Raw genomic sequence first — 16,767 nt, 5'->3', positions numbered from 1 at the left:
CACAGTTTTAATATTAAACAGACAGACAGAAAAGTGTATTTAATGACTGTTGCACTTACCAAATGCTTCTGCAAAATGATGTCGAACTAAGCTATTAGCTGCAAATAACTAAAATATTCCTCGATTACAAAAGTTTAATTAACTTCTTGCATACCAAAATATGCACATCACAAAATGTCAGCGGTTCGATAAAGTTAGTTAGAATTTGCCCTTTTTTAACACTTTGTAGAAACTCTACAGGAAGCAAATAATAAAATTTTGCGCTTTTGTTGAAAAATATGGTAACTTTAATTTTATTTTTTTTGTTTCATTAATAATTTACTTAATTTTTTGATGTGTTTACATTTAAGTTACTTTTAATTACTTGCATTTATTTTCGTTATTTTAAACCCTGCGTCAGAATTACTGTGACAACCATTTAATAGGGCATTCTTTTTTTTAACAAAAAACCATAGCAGCTTTTTAAAGTCAAATGGTAAATTTATATTTTAAGTGCTATTTTTGCTTTTTTCTTTTAAAAAACACAGCTAAAATAAGTTTTTTTTTAAGATATTAGAAATTAAGTTGTCATTAAGGTTGATTGGTATGTAACTTATTTAAAATAAATTCACATAAACTTACTTTAATTTTAATAAAAAAAATATTTGATGTTGATTTAATACGAAATTTTATGTGCTGACAAGCTTTGACTTTCTTTTTTCGATGTCAAAAGTATATCGAATGCTTTTAATTATAACTTGTTTATGAAATTTGCAGTTTATATTTAACATTTCTTGTCGCACAAAAATTTATCTGTTTTTTTTCTGGTATTGATTCATATTTTAATCTAGTCATTTACGCTTCATATTAAGTGCATATACTTAAATTAAACCTGGCAATTTAGTTTTACTAAACGGACGCCACCAAACAAACATGGATTTGGACTTCAAAGTAAATTTAGTGTTAATTTTTTTTAAATAGTCGGAATCTCATATTCTTGTACACAACCAATCATTAAGAACAATCAAAATTATTAAATTTGCTACTTGTGCAAAAACATTGCACAGAATATCAAAAAAAATAATAAAATTTAGTCGACTTTTTTTATATTCGCGAGTTAGAATTTGCATAAGCTGTTAATTACAGTCGGAAGATAAACAATAGCCTAATTTAACATAAACGTCATGATAGGTTTACAAATCTTCGTGGTGTTTAAAGTTTAACGTATTATTTTAAAGTAATCAGAAAAATTTTTTTTTAAAATAACAACTAACTTCATGATAGTAAAATAATATTAGGCGTTTCTGGAGATTGAACCCAGGATCTCCTGTTTACGAGACAGACGCTTTACCACTAAGCTATGAAGCCTTGGTGTCTAAACAAATAAAATACTGATTCGATTCAAAAGTTTTTTTAAACAAGTTAAAATTTGTTATTACTAATTATGCAATCCTGTCTGGTAATGTTCAGGCAAGTGGTGGGCAATATAAAGGAGTTTTGAAAAAAACACAGACCTTTAAGATTTTTTCTGCAATTTAGTCCACCATCTAGCAAAAAAAGTAGTTTATCAACCTTTAAGATTAATGGAAAAATACAGATTCTTTAACTTCCATTAAATCAATCATCTGATTTTGGATTTATAAAATTATTTTTGTCTTCTAAAGATGTTTAAAAGAAGCTGGTAATGCACATGTTTACGTTTGTAAAACTGTTTTAATATATTTATATTGAAAAGGGTTTTTTTAAAACGCAATAATTGTGTCAAAGTAATTTTAAATTCATCATCACAACAAGCAAAAATACTTACAACTAGATTTATTTGATAAATAAAATAAGATTTAAAATAATTTCATCATTTTTGAAATAAATCTCTATTAATAAATAAAGATAATCATAAACATAAATTAATTATGATTATCAACTAAATTATTAAATCAAATTTTATGTATTTAATTATTAGATAAATGTTTATCATTATTATTTTCTTTTTAATTTAAAAGATTGCGGTTCGAGTCCACCTAGGGTCAAATATATAATCGCTTTTTTTACAATTTTGCTTTGCAAATTTGATAGAAATGTCGCAAATCAGTCGTTTCTGTGTCGCAATCATTGGCGCGTTTAACTCTTTAACCGAAAAGTTGGAGGTAAACATGGATTTAGACATTACTTAATTTAGCGTTTAATTTTGAAAGAAATTAGACAGAATTTTATATTCTTGTAAACAACCGACAGCTAAGGGCAGTTATTAATCAATAAATTTACTACACTCCATTTTTAACAAAACTTATCTTGGAGACAATATTAAACATCGGTGGTAAAGTTTATGCTTGTCAAGCTTGGGATTTCTGGTTTTCACCCAGACGGTCCGTGTAGAAATAGTTTTTTTATTTTCGACGTGCGTTTTAATGTTATGATGCATAGATCGTTCAATTTGGGAGTTTTCAACAAGAATTTAAATATTAAAATACTTTACTTTATTTTAAATACATTTGTTTGTAACGACATGACTGATACATCGACTTTCTTTAAAGGCATTATGACATAGTGTTAAAGCGCCTGTCTAGTAAAAAGAAGGTCCTGGGGTCGATCCCCATTAGCGCCTAATCATTTACCGCACGATCAGTAAAAGTTTTATTATGAAGGTACTGTCCAACGATATCCACTGAACAACGTTACTTATTTTTTGTGGATAAACTCTTTGTTCCCTTTAAGGCAGCTAGCGTAATTTTAGTTAAAAAATTAGTAAAAAAAAATCCGTTGTCGACAGGATTCGAACCTTCGCGGGCAAAGCGCAAAAGATTTCAAGTCGATTGCCTTAACGACTCGGCCACGCCAATTCGTATGTTGGAATCTCGGAGCAGCCAGCGTGATTTAATCAAATTATTTAAAGTTGTATTAAAACATAAAATAAAGCGTTGTCGGCATGAGTCGAACCTGCGCGGGCAGAGCCTCAAAAAACTCAAACCTATAGCTCCACCAATCGGCCACGACAACTCTAATGTTCCATTCTAGAAGCACCTCGCGTGATTTTAATTAGTTAATTAAATTTGTATTTAAAATAAAATAATGCGTTGTCGGCAGGATTCGAACCTGACAACTGTTATGTTGGATTCTCGGAGCAGCTAGCGTGATTTAAATTAATTTTATAACAAAACTGAAATAAAAATGCGTTATCGGCTGGACTCGAACCTTCGCGGGCAGAGCCTAAAAGAAATCAAGTCTAAAATAAGTTTTTTTCCCCGAGCAGCTAGCGCGATTTTAATTAATTATTTAAATTTGAACTAAAACTAAATAAAAAAATTCGTTGTCGGCAGGATTCGAATATGTGCGGACAGCGCCTAAAAGATTGTAAGTCTATGGCCTCGGCCACGACAACTTTTTTGTTTACTTTTCAAGGCAACTTTAATTTCTAAAATTGTATTTATTTAATTTAATTTTTAATTAAAAAATGCAAAAAAAATGCGTTTTCGGCAGGATTCTAACTTGTGCCTGCAGTGCTGATTAGTTTCCTTTTTTATAGCCTTAACCAATCGGTCACGGCAACTCTTGCTTTTCCTTCTTGAGGCAGCTAGCGTGATTTTATTCAATTATTTAAATGCTCGTCCCATGGCATTGTAATTTTTTCATGGTTTTGGGGTTTTAATTATTTTTATTGGTTAAGTGTAGATTTTTGTCCCAATAAGCTAGGTATTTACAGTAATATGTGTAGATATGCTAAGTGCAGTTTCTTTACAGTTATAATTGCTGTTATTCTTTTGACCGTTTCTAACAACCAACTTTGTTCCTATTTGAATAAGGTATATATGCTATTTGTATAATTTTTAAAAACAGAATTTTATAAAATTTTGCTGAACAAATTGTCAAATTTTAATCAAACGAATGTTAAATTTTAACATTTTTTATCGAATTTTAATCAAACCAATCTTATTTGTGGACTAACAATTAATAAAGTTAAAAGAAAAAAGGCATATTGTTCGTATTTTTAATTTTTTAAACGTAAGCCGATAGATATTTTTTATTACAACTCAAGTTGTAGGATCACGTCTGTAAAACTACATATATGTTTAATAAATAAGCAAAAGTGATAAAAATTCGAATTGCTGGTTGTGGGTAAATGGCCAGCTGCAAATATTTGTTGCAACTTTTACGTTAATTTACTTTTGTTAATAAAGTGATTTAAAATAATTTTTGTCGCAATTACAAAAATAATTATGGTTACTAAATTAAAGACTGTTATTGCATTTCATTAAAGAAAAGAATTACTTGCCCATTTAAAATTTATTTTATTGCTGTAACAGGTTTTGCAATATAATAACAGTTTTATATATCTAATCGTGTTATTTAAATAAAATGCATGTTAAAGGCAATACAAAATGACATTTCCTACTTTAAAATGAACCACCCCAAAAAAGTTTAGAATACCCGAGGAAATAGTAGGACGCGAAGTACGCACAAAGCTCGCTACGCAAACACCTTGTTTAAACCAACCAAAAAAAATTGACTTAAAATCAAAGTTTCGAAAGACAATAAGGCATAAGGCTGCCAATCACAATTGGTGGCTTACTTAAGATTTATGTTTATTAGCATCTTAACAAGGCTTTCGCACTTACTGGGTTGGCGAGTGGTTAAGGCGTTGGACTTAAGTTCCAATGGACGAATGTCCGCGTGGTTTCGAACCCCACACCCAGTAATTTCATTTTAACTTGATTTATTTTAAAAAAAATGACATTTGGTTCAAAACCGTTTAAACCTTTTTTTTATAAAAAAAACTTACACAGTAAATTAAAATATAACCTTTATAATAACTAGACTAAATTTCAGCAAACAAACACGCATCGATGTCGTATAATATAATCAAACTAAATTTAAAAGCAAAATATTTATCTTATTTTTTATTAATCAAGCAAATATTTAAGCATAATTGACAATAAAATACCTAATTTTATACCCAAAGTAAAAATCATGAACCTTTACCACTTTAAGTAAAATGTTTTTGATATTTTGAGCATTTGCTTGAACAAATAAACGCTGTAAAAGACTCTTGTAGGGAGTGAGGTCAAGAAAATTTTAATCCTAAAAAGTATCGACTGAAACTGTGCTCCTTGGTCTGGTGACAATGTTGACGGTAATAAATCTTGCTAGTAAGCATTTGCAAGTTTTATTGCAAAGCGTTGCAAAACCGATTAACGCTACCACTATTCAGACTTTGCAATATAAGGATGTTTATTCTAGGCACCTCCTTGTTTGTTATCACAAAACCAATCACTTACCGAATTGGAAAATTGGCTTTTTATGTTCTATCCGAGAATATCCCTAGTTAAAAATTATTTTCAGAAAAAGAATACTTACCTTTTGTGTATGAAAATTAAATTTGTTGTTTAAAAACTACATCTTGACTTATTCAGCTTCTCATTTTTTAAGTTTTTTTACAATTAAACAACAACTAGAAATATAAGACGTCTTATAATACACATGGCTTTGTTTCGCTGCGATGCAATTTTATCGTTATTAATCGTGTTTTTAAAGAACAAAGCAAACTTATTAACCCAACGAGTATGTTTTACGATTTTGTACAGTATGCAATAAAACCGCTTCAAATAGCGTATAAAAAAATTACATACATTTCCTACTCTTTATTGCCACTTTTTTATTATTCACGAAGCCCAATCACTACTTTAACCTAATCCAATTGTTTATTTTTGTTTTATTAATTGTAAAATGATTTAAAAAAATTTAGGCAAGGGTCACCCTTTCCTATGCAAAAAAGTACAAATTTTTTGCCCTTTTATTCCACGTCACAATGCCATTGTGAAATGAAACCGACTTTATCAATTACATCGTGTGATTCAATTAGCAACCGTAACTCTGTGTGTGATGAAAAGTGAACAAATAAATATGTCTTAAGCATAAATAAGTATTTCACGTACTTAAAGTAGGAAAAATTTTGCTAAATAAAATACGAGCGCGCCAGGACTCGAACCTGGAATCTTCTGCTCCGTAGGCAGACGCGTTATCCATTGCGCCACGCACCCGCACTGTCAAATTTGATAAATAATGTTTTGTTAATTAAAACTTTAAAAATGTTAAGTCTGTCCAAACAAAAAACGAAATAATGGGCATGCTTCCCCAGAAACTTTTTGAATTTATTTGCTGTAAACACGCTATTTTTAGATTTAATAGTTAATTGTTTAAAATAAAGGCCCTTTCACACGGCGTACGCAAAATTTATTTATTATTGTCTATTTCCTATATAATTTAAAACGTATTTTGTATATTTCAAATTCTCATTTTAATAGAGCTTGAATTGACACAATAAAAAGCAAAGTAGCATAACAGATTTATTTTATTATAAGCGTCTATTAAGTTTAAAACTAAAAACTTTGGGGAAATAATGGTGCAAGTTATGTAACAACTGACAATAGATTTCAACGAAAATATTTATAAACAATTTATTAATTTTCTTGTTCATCTTGTCAGCTCTTCTATAAAATAACACGATATATTATTAAGCATTGTAATTAAGACACCTCAGATTATAAAGTTTTTGTTGATAATCTATTTAACTTTTCTTTCGAATAAATATTCTTTTACCTCTACACTTAAATCTCCACCACCCCCCTCCCTCCTCCTTTTCCTAGCCATCCTTTCTCTTCTCTATACAATCACAACATCACCCCATGTTTATGTTGTTGTCCTACTCTTATTGTTCAAGTGTTTGTGTAATGTACATAAATAGCCTAAGTTTGCAATAAAAATAGGCAACCTTACTTTTGTTAGTGTATTCCATCAACACAGTTTTAATATTAAACAGACAGACAGAAAAGTGTATTTAATGACTGTTGCACTTACCAAATGCTTCTGCAAAATGATGTCGAACTAAGCTATTAGCTGCAAATAACTAAAATATTCCTCGATTACAAAAGTTTAATTAACTTCTTGCATACCAAAATATGCACATCACAAAATGTCAGCGGTTCGATAAAGTTAGTTAGAATTTGCCCTTTTTTAACACTTTGTAGAAACTCTACAGGAAGCAAATAATAAAATTTTGCGCTTTTGTTGAAAAATATGGTAACTTTAATTTTATTTTTTTTGTTTCATTAATAATTTACTTAATTTTTTGATGTGTTTACATTTAAGTTACTTTTAATTACTTGCATTTATTTTCGTTATTTTAAACCCTGCGTCAGAATTACTGTGACAACCATTTAATAGGGCATTCTTTTTTTTAACAAAAAACCATAGCAGCTTTTTAAAGTCAAATGGTAAATTTATATTTTAAGTGCTATTTTTGCTTTTTTCTTTTAAAAAACACAGCTAAAATAAGTTTTTTTTTAAGATATTAGAAATTAAGTTGTCATTAAGGTTGATTGGTATGTAACTTATTTAAAATAAATTCACATAAACTTACTTTAATTTTAATAAAAAAAATATTTGATGTTGATTTAATACGAAATTTTATGTGCTGACAAGCTTTGACTTTCTTTTTTCGATGTCAAAAGTATATCGAATGCTTTTAATTATAACTTGTTTATGAAATTTGCAGTTTATATTTAACATTTCTTGTCGCACAAAAATTTATCTGTTTTTTTTCTGGTATTGATTCATATTTTAATCTAGTCATTTACGCTTCATATTAAGTGCATATACTTAAATTAAACCTGGCAATTTAGTTTTACTAAACGGACGCCACCAAACAAACATGGATTTGGACTTCAAAGTAAATTTAGTGTTAATTTTTTTTAAATAGTCGGAATCTCATATTCTTGTACACAACCAATCATTAAGAACAATCAAAATTATTAAATTTGCTACTTGTGCAAAAACATTGCACAGAATATCAAAAAAAATAATAAAATTTAGTCGACTTTTTTTATATTCGCGAGTTAGAATTTGCATAAGCTGTTAATTACAGTCGGAAGATAAACAATAGCCTAATTTAACATAAACGTCATGATAGGTTTACAAATCTTCGTGGTGTTTAAAGTTTAACGTATTATTTTAAAGTAATCAGAAAAAATTTTTTTTAAAATAACAACCAACTTCATGATAGTAAAATAATATTAGGCGTTTCTGGAGATTGAACCCAGGATCTCCTGTTTACGAGACAGACGCTTTACCACTAAGCTATGAAGCCTTGGTCACTAAATAAATAAAATACTGATTCGATTCAAAAGTTTTTTTAAACAAGTTAAAATTTGTTATTACTAATTATGCAATCCTGTCTGGTAATGTTCAGGCAAGTGGTGGGCAATATAAAGGAGTTTTGAAAAAAACACAGACCTTTAAGATTTTTTCTGCAATTTAGTCCACCATCTAGCAAAAAAAGTAGTTTATCAACCTTTAAGATTAATGGAAAAATACAGATTCTTTAACTTCCATTAAATCAATCATCTGATTTTGGATTTATAAAATTATTTTTGTCTTCTAAAGATGTTTAAAAGAAGCTGGTAATGCACATGTTTACGTTTGTAAAACTGTTTTAATATATTTATATTGAAAAGGGTTTTTTTAAAACGCAATAATTGTGTCAAAGTAATTTTAAATTCATCATCACAACAAGCAAAAATACTTACAACTAGATTTATTTGATAAATAAAATAAGATTTAAAATAATTTCATCATTTTTGAAATAAATCTCTATTAATAAATAAAGATAAACATAAATTAATTATGATTATCAACTAAATTATTAAATCAAATTTTATGTATTTAATTATTAGATAAATGTTTATCATTATTATTTTCTTTTTAATTTAAAAGATTGCGGTTCGAGTCCACCTAGGGTCAAATATATAATCGCTTTTTTTACAATTTTGCTTTGCAAATTTGATAGAAATGTCGCAAATCAGTCGTTTCTGTGTCGCAATCATTGGCGCGTTTAACTCTTTAACCGAAAAGTTGGAGGTAAACATGGATTTAGACATTACTTAATTTAGCGTTTAATTTTGAAAGAAATTAGACAGAATTTTATATTCTTGTAAACAACCGACAGCTAAGGGCAGTTATTAATCAATAAATTTACTACACTCCATTTTTAACAAAACTTATCTTGGAGACAATATTAAACATCGGTGGTAAAGTTTATGCTTGTCAAGCTTGGGATTTCTGGTTTTCACCCAGACGGTCCGTGTAGAAATAGTTTTTTTATTTTCGACGTGCGTTTTAATGTTATGATGCATAGATCGTTCAATTTGGGAGTTTTCAACAAGAATTTAAATATTAAAATACTTTACTTTATTTTAAATACATTTGTTTGTAACGACATGACTGATACATCGACTTTCTTTAAAGGCATTATGACATAGTGTTAAAGCGCCTGTCTAGTAAAAAGAAGGTCCTGGGGTCGATCCCCATTAGCGCCTAATCATTTACCGCACGATCAGTAAAAGTTTTATTATGAAGGTACTGTCCAACGATATCCACTGAACAACGTTACTTATTTTTTGTGGATAAACTCTTTGTTCCCTTTAAGGCAGCTAGCGTAATTTTAGTTAAAAAATTAGTAAAAAAAAATCCGTTGTCGACAGGATTCGAACCTTCGCGGGCAAAGCGCAAAAGATTTCAAGTCGATTGCCTTAACGACTCGGCCACGCCAATTCGTATGTTGGAATCTCGGAGCAGCCAGCGTGATTTAATCAAATTATTTAAAGTTGTATTAAAACATAAAATAAAGCGTTGTCGGCATGAGTCGAACCTGCGCGGGCAGAGCCTCAAAAAACTCAAACCTATAGCTCCACCAATCGGCCACGACAACTCTAATGTTCCATTCTAGAAGCACCTCGCGTGATTTTAATTAGTTAATTAAATTTGTATTTAAAATAAAATAATGCGTTGTCGGCAGGATTCGAACCTGACAACTGTTATGTTGGATTCTCGGAGCAGCTAGCGTGATTTAAATTAATTTTATAACAAAACTGAAATAAAAATGCGTTATCGGCTGGACTCGAACCTTCGCGGGCAGAGCCTAAAAGAAATCAAGTCTAAAATAAGTTTTTTTCCCCGAGCAGCTAGCGCGATTTTAATTAATTATTTAAATTTGAACTAAAACTAAATAAAAAAATTCGTTGTCGGCAGGATTCGAATATGTGCGGACAGCGCCTAAAAGATTGTAAGTCTATGGCCTCGGCCACGACAACTTTTTTGTTTACTTTTCAAGGCAACTTTAATTTCTAAAATTGTATTTATTTAATTTAATTTTTAATTAAAAAATGCAAAAAAAATGCGTTTTCGGCAGGATTCTAACTTGTGCCTGCAGTGCTGATTAGTTTCCTTTTTTATAGCCTTAACCAATCGGTCACGGCAACTCTTGCTTTTCCTTCTTGAGGCAGCTAGCGTGATTTTATTCAATTATTTAAATGCTCGTCCCATGGCATTGTAATTTTTTCATGGTTTTGGGGTTTTAATTATTTTTATTGGTTAAGTGTAGATTTTTGTCCCAATAAGCTAGGTATTTACAGTAATATGTGTAGATATGCTAAGTGCAGTTTCTTTACAGTTATAATTGCTGTTATTCTTTTGACCGTTTCTAACAACCAACTTTGTTCCTATTTGAATAAGGTATATATGCTATTTGTATAATTTTTAAAAACAGAATTTTATAAAATTTTGCTGAACAAATTGTCAAATTTTAATCAAACGAATGTTAAATTTTAACATTTTTTATCGAATTTTAATCAAACCAATCTTATTTGTGGACTAACAATTAATAAAGTTAAAAGAAAAAAGGCATATTGTTCGTATTTTTAATTTTTTAAACGTAAGCCGATAGATATTTTTTATTACAACTCAAGTTGTAGGATCACGTCTGTAAAACTACATATATGTTTAATAAATAAGCAAAAGTGATAAAAATTCGAATTGCTGGTTGTGGGTAAATGGCCAGCTGCAAATATTTGTTGCAACTTTTACGTTAATTTACTTTTGTTAATAAAGTGATTTAAAATAATTTTTGTCGCAATTACAAAAATAATTATGGTTACTAAATTAAAGACTGTTATTGCATTTCATTAAAGAAAAGAATTACTTGCCCATTTAAAATTTATTTTATTGCTGTAACAGGTTTTGCAATATAATAACAGTTTTATATATCTAATCGTGTTATTTAAATAAAATGCATGTTAAAGGCAATACAAAATGACATTTCCTACTTTAAAATGAACCACCCCAAAAAAGTTTAGAATACCCGAGGAAATAGTAGGACGCGAAGTACGCACAAAGCTCGCTACGCAAACACCTTGTTTAAACCAACCAAAAAAAATTGACTTAAAATCAAAGTTTCGAAAGACAATAAGGCATAAGGCTGCCAATCACAATTGGTGGCTTACTTAAGATTTATGTTTATTAGCATCTTAACAAGGCTTTCGCACTTACTGGGTTGGCGAGTGGTTAAGGCGTTGGACTTAAGTTCCAATGGACGAATGTCCGCGTGGTTTCGAACCCCACACCCAGTAATTTCATTTTAACTTGATTTATTTTAAAAAAAATGACATTTGGTTCAAAACCGTTTAAACCTTTTTTTTATAAAAAAAACTTACACAGTAAATTAAAATATAACCTTTATAATAACTAGACTAAATTTCAGCAAACAAACACGCATCGATGTCGTATAATATAATCAAACTAAATTTAAAAGCAAAATATTTATCTTATTTTTTATTAATCAAGCAAATATTTAAGCATAATTGACAATAAAATACCTAATTTTATACCCAAAGTAAAAATCATGAACCTTTACCACTTTAAGTAAAATGTTTTTGATATTTTGAGCATTTGCTTGAACAAATAAACGCTGTAAAAGACTCTTGTAGGGAGTGAGGTCAAGAAAATTTTAATCCTAAAAAGTATCGACTGAAACTGTGCTCCTTGGTCTGGTGACAATGTTGACGGTAATAAATCTTGCTAGTAAGCATTTGCAAGTTTTATTGCAAAGCGTTGCAAAACCGATTAACGCTACCACTATTCAGACTTTGCAATATAAGGATGTTTATTCTAGGCACCTCCTTGTTTGTTATCACAAAACCAATCACTTACCGAATTGGAAAATTGGCTTTTTATGTTCTATCCGAGAATATCCCTAGTTAAAAATTATTTTCAGAAAAAGAATACTTACCTTTTGTGTATGAAAATTAAATTTGTTGTTTAAAAACTACATCTTGACTTATTCAGCTTCTCATTTTTTAAGTTTTTTTACAATTAAACAACAACTAGAAATATAAGACGTCTTATAATACACATGGCTTTGTTTCGCTGCGATGCAATTTTATCGTTATTAATCGTGTTTTTAAAGAACAAAGCAAACTTATTAACCCAACGAGTATGTTTTACGATTTTGTACAGTATGCAATAAAACCGCTTCAAATAGCGTATAAAAAAATTACATACATTTCCTACTCTTTATTGCCACTTTTTTATTATTCACGAAGCCCAATCACTACTTTAACCTAATCCAATTGTTTATTTTTGTTTTATTAATTGTAAAATGATTTAAAAAAATTTAGGCAAGGGTCACCCTTTCCTATGCAAAAAAGTACAAATTTTTTGCCCTTTTATTCCACGTCACAATGCCATTGTGAAATGAAACCGACTTTATCAATTACATCGTGTGATTCAATTAGCAACCGTAACTCTGTGTGTGATGAAAAGTGAACAAATAAATATGTCTTAAGCATAAATAAGTATTTCACGTACTTAAAGTAGGAAAAATTTTGCTAAATAAAATACGAGCGCGCCAGGACTCGAACCTGGAATCTTCTGCTCCGTAGGCAGACGCGTTATCCATTGCGCCACGCACCCGCACTGTCAAATTTGATAAATAATGTTTTGTTAATTAAAACTTTAAAAATGTTAAGTCTGTCCAAACAAAAAACGAAATAATGGGCATGCTTCCCCAGAAACTTTTTGAATTTATTTGCTGTAAACACGCTATTTTTAGATTTAATAGTTAATTGTTTAAAATAAAGGCCCTTTCACACGGCGTACGCAAAATTTATTTATTATTGTCTATTTCCTATATAATTTAAAACGTATTTTGTATATTTCAAATTCTCATTTTAATAGAGCTTGAATTGACACAATAAAAAGCAAAGTAGCATAACAGATTTATTTTATTATAAGCGTCTATTAAGTTTAAAACTAAAAACTTTGGGGAAATAATGGTGCAAGTTATGTAACAACTGACAATAGATTTCAACGAAAATATTTATAAACAATTTATTAATTTTCTTGTTCATCTTGTCAGCTCTTCTATAAAATAACACGATATATTATTAAGCATTGTAATTAAGACACCTCAGATTATAAAGTTTTTGTTGATAATCTATTTAACTTTTCTTTCGAATAAATATTCTTTTACCTCTACACTTAAATCTCCACCACCCCCCTCCCTCCTCCTTTTCCTAGCCATCCTTTCTCTTCTCTATACAATCACAACATCACCCCATGTTTATGTTGTTGTCCTACTCTTATTGTTCAAGTGTTTGTGTAATGTACATAAATAGCCTAAGTTTGCAATAAAAATAGGCAACCTTACTTTTGTTAGTGTATTCCATCAACACAGTTTTAATATTAAACAGACAGACAGAAAAGTGTATTTAATGACTGTTGCACTTACCAAATGCTTCTGCAAAATGATGTCGAACTAAGCTATTAGCTGCAAATAACTAAAATATTCCTCGATTACAAAAGTTTAATTAACTTCTTGCATACCAAAATATGCACATCACAAAATGTCAGCGGTTCGATAAAGTTAGTTAGAATTTGCCCTTTTTTAACACTTTGTAGAAACTCTACAGGAAGCAAATAATAAAATTTTGCGCTTTTGTTGAAAAATATGGTAACTTTAATTTTATTTTTTTTGTTTCATTAATAATTTACTTAATTTTTTGATGTGTTTACATTTAAGTTACTTTTAATTACTTGCATTTATTTTCGTTATTTTAAACCCTGCGTCAGAATTACTGTGACAACCATTTAATAGGGCATTCTTTTTTTTAACAAAAAACCATAGCAGCTTTTTAAAGTCAAATGGTAAATTTATATTTTAAGTGCTATTTTTGCTTTTTTCTTTTAAAAAACACAGCTAAAATAAGTTTTTTTTTAAGATATTAGAAATTAAGTTGTCATTAAGGTTGATTGGTATGTAACTTATTTAAAATAAATTCACATAAACTTACTTTAATTTTAATAAAAAAAATATTTGATGTTGATTTAATACGAAATTTTATGTGCTGACAAGCTTTGACTTTCTTTTTTCGATGTCAAAAGTATATCGAATGCTTTTAATTATAACTTGTTTATGAAATTTGCAGTTTATATTTAACATTTCTTGTCGCACAAAAATTTATCTGTTTTTTTTCTGGTATTGATTCATATTTTAATCTAGTCATTTACGCTTCATATTAAGTGCATATACTTAAATTAAACCTGGCAATTTAGTTTTACTAAACGGACGCCACCAAACAAACATGGATTTGGACTTCAAAGTAAATTTAGTGTTAATTTTTTTTAAATAGTCGGAATCTCATATTCTTGTACACAACCAATCATTAAGAACAATCAAAATTATTAAATTTGCTACTTGTGCAAAAACATTGCACAGAATATCAAAAAAAATAATAAAATTTAGTCGACTTTTTTTATATTCGCGAGTTAGAATTTGCATAAGCTGTTAATTACAGTCGGAAGATAAACAATAGCCTAATTTAACATAAACGTCATGATAGGTTTACAAATCTTCGTGGTGTTTAAAGTTTAACGTATTATTTTAAAGTAATCAGAAAAAATTTTTTTTAAAATAACAACCAACTTCATGATAGTAAAATTATATTAGGCGTTTCTGGAGATTGAACCCAGGATCTCCTGTTTACGAGACAGACGCTTTACCACTAAGCTATGAAGCCTTGGTGACTAAATAAATAAAATACTGATTCGATTCAAAAGTTTTTTTAAACAAGTTAAAATTTGTTATTACTAATTATGCAATCCTGTCTGGTAATGTTCAGGCAAGTGGTGGGCAATATAAAGGAGTTTTGAAAAAAACACAGACCTTTAAGATTTTTTCTGCAATTTAGTCCACCATCTAGCAAAAAAAGTAGTTTATCAACCTTTAAGATTAATGGAAAAATACAGATTCTTTAACTTCCATTAAATCAATCATCTGATTTTGGATTTATAAAATTATTTTTGTCTTCTAAAGATGTTTAAAAGAAGCTGGTAATGCACATGTTTACGTTTGTAAAACTGTTTTAATATATTTATATTGAAAAGGGTTTTTTTAAAACGCAATAATTGTGTCAAAGTAATTTTAAATTCATCATCACAACAAGCAAAAATACTTACAACTAGATTTATTTGATAAATAAAATAAGATTTAAAATAATTTCATCATTTTTGAAATAAATCTCTATTAATAAATAAAGATAAACATAAATTAATTATGATTATCAACTAAATTATTAAATCAAATTTTATGTATTTAATTATTAGATAAATGTTTATCATTATTATTTTCTTTTTAATTTAAAAGATTGCGGTTCGAGTCCACCTAGGGTCAAATATATAATCGCTTTTTTTACAATTTTGCTTTGCAAATTTGATAGAAATGTCGCAAATCAGTCGTTTCTGTGTCGCAATCATTGGCGCGTTTAACTCTTTAACCGAAAAGTTGGAGGTAAACATGGATTTAGACATTACTTAATTTAGCGTTTAATTTTGAAAGAAATTAGACAGAATTTTATATTCTTGTAAACAACCGACAGCTAAGGGCAGTTATTAATCAATAAATTTACTACACTCCATTTTTAACAAAACTTATCTTGGAGACAATATTAAACATCGGTGGTAAAGTTTATGCTTGTCAAGCTTGGGATTTCTGGTTTTCACCCAGACGGTCCGTGTAGAAATAGTTTTTTTATTTTCGACGTGCGTTTTAATGTTATGATGCATAGATCGTTCAATTTGGGAGTTTTCAACAAGAATTTAAATATTAAAATACTTTACTTTATTTTAAATACATTTGTTTGTAACGACATGACTGATACATCGACTTTCTTTAAAGGCATTATGACATAGTGTTAAAGCGCCTGTCTAGTAAAAAGAAGGTCCTGGGGTCGATCCCCATTAGCGCCTAATCATTTACCGCACGATCAGTAAAAGTTTTATTATGAAGGTACTGTCCAACGATATCCACTGAACAACGTTACTTATTTTTTGTGGATAAACTCTTTGTTCCCTTTAAGGCAGCTAGCGTAATTTTAGTTAAAAAAAATCCGTTGTCGACAGGATTCGAACCTTCGCGGGCAAAGCGCAAAAGATTTCAAGTCGATTGCCTTAACGACTCGGCCACGCCAATTCGTATGTTGGAATCTCGGAGCAGCCAGCGTGATTTAATCAAATTATTTAAAGTTGTATTAAAACATAAAATAAAGCGTTGTCGGCATGAGTCGAACCTGCGCGGGCAGAGCCTCAAAAAACTCAAACCTATAGCTCCACCAATCGGCCACGACAACTCTAATGTTCCATTCTAGAAGCACCTCGCGTGATTTTAATTAGTTAATTAAATTTGTATTTAAAATAAAATAATGCGTTGTCGGCAGGATTCGAACCTGACAACTGTTATGTTGGATTCTCGGAGCAGCTAGCGTGATTTAAATTAATTTTATAACAAAACTGAAATAAAAATGCGTTATCGGCTGGACTCGAACCTTCGCGGGCAGAGCCTAAAAGAAATCAAGTCTAAAATAAGTTTTTTTCCCCGAGCAGCTAGCGCGATTTTAATTAATTATTTAA

General features: G+C 29.5%; 4 non-coding genes across 4 annotated transcripts; 2 read left to right on the top strand and 2 right to left on the bottom strand.

Annotated features, from left to right (window-relative positions):
• The first annotated feature begins 4,587 nt into the window (after positions 1-4,587).
• On the top strand, positions 4,588-4,669 carry Trnal-uaa (transfer RNA leucine (anticodon UAA)). The gene has a single exon. It is a non-coding gene; the product is annotated as a tRNA-Leu (tRNA).
• A 1,269-nt stretch (positions 4,670-5,938) lies between these two features.
• Trnar-acg (transfer RNA arginine (anticodon ACG)) lies at positions 5,939-6,011 on the bottom strand. Its single transcript has one exon. It is a non-coding gene; the product is annotated as a tRNA-Arg (tRNA).
• Positions 6,012-11,350: 5,339 nt separating this feature from the next.
• Positions 11,351-11,432, top strand: Trnal-uaa (transfer RNA leucine (anticodon UAA)). Its single transcript has one exon. It is a non-coding gene; the product is annotated as a tRNA-Leu (tRNA).
• Positions 11,433-12,701: 1,269 nt separating this feature from the next.
• On the bottom strand, positions 12,702-12,774 carry Trnar-acg (transfer RNA arginine (anticodon ACG)). The gene has a single exon. It is a non-coding gene; the product is annotated as a tRNA-Arg (tRNA).
• Between the last annotated feature and the right edge of the window lie 3,993 nt (positions 12,775-16,767).

The sequence above is a fragment of the Corella eumyota genome, chromosome 7 (assembly GCF_963082875.1).
Source record: "Corella eumyota chromosome 7, kaCorEumy4.1, whole genome shotgun sequence".
Taxonomy (NCBI): domain Eukaryota; kingdom Metazoa; phylum Chordata; class Ascidiacea; order Phlebobranchia; family Corellidae; genus Corella; species Corella eumyota.
Note: the sequence above shows the minus strand (reverse complement) of the source record. Positions and strands in the feature narration are given on the sequence as shown.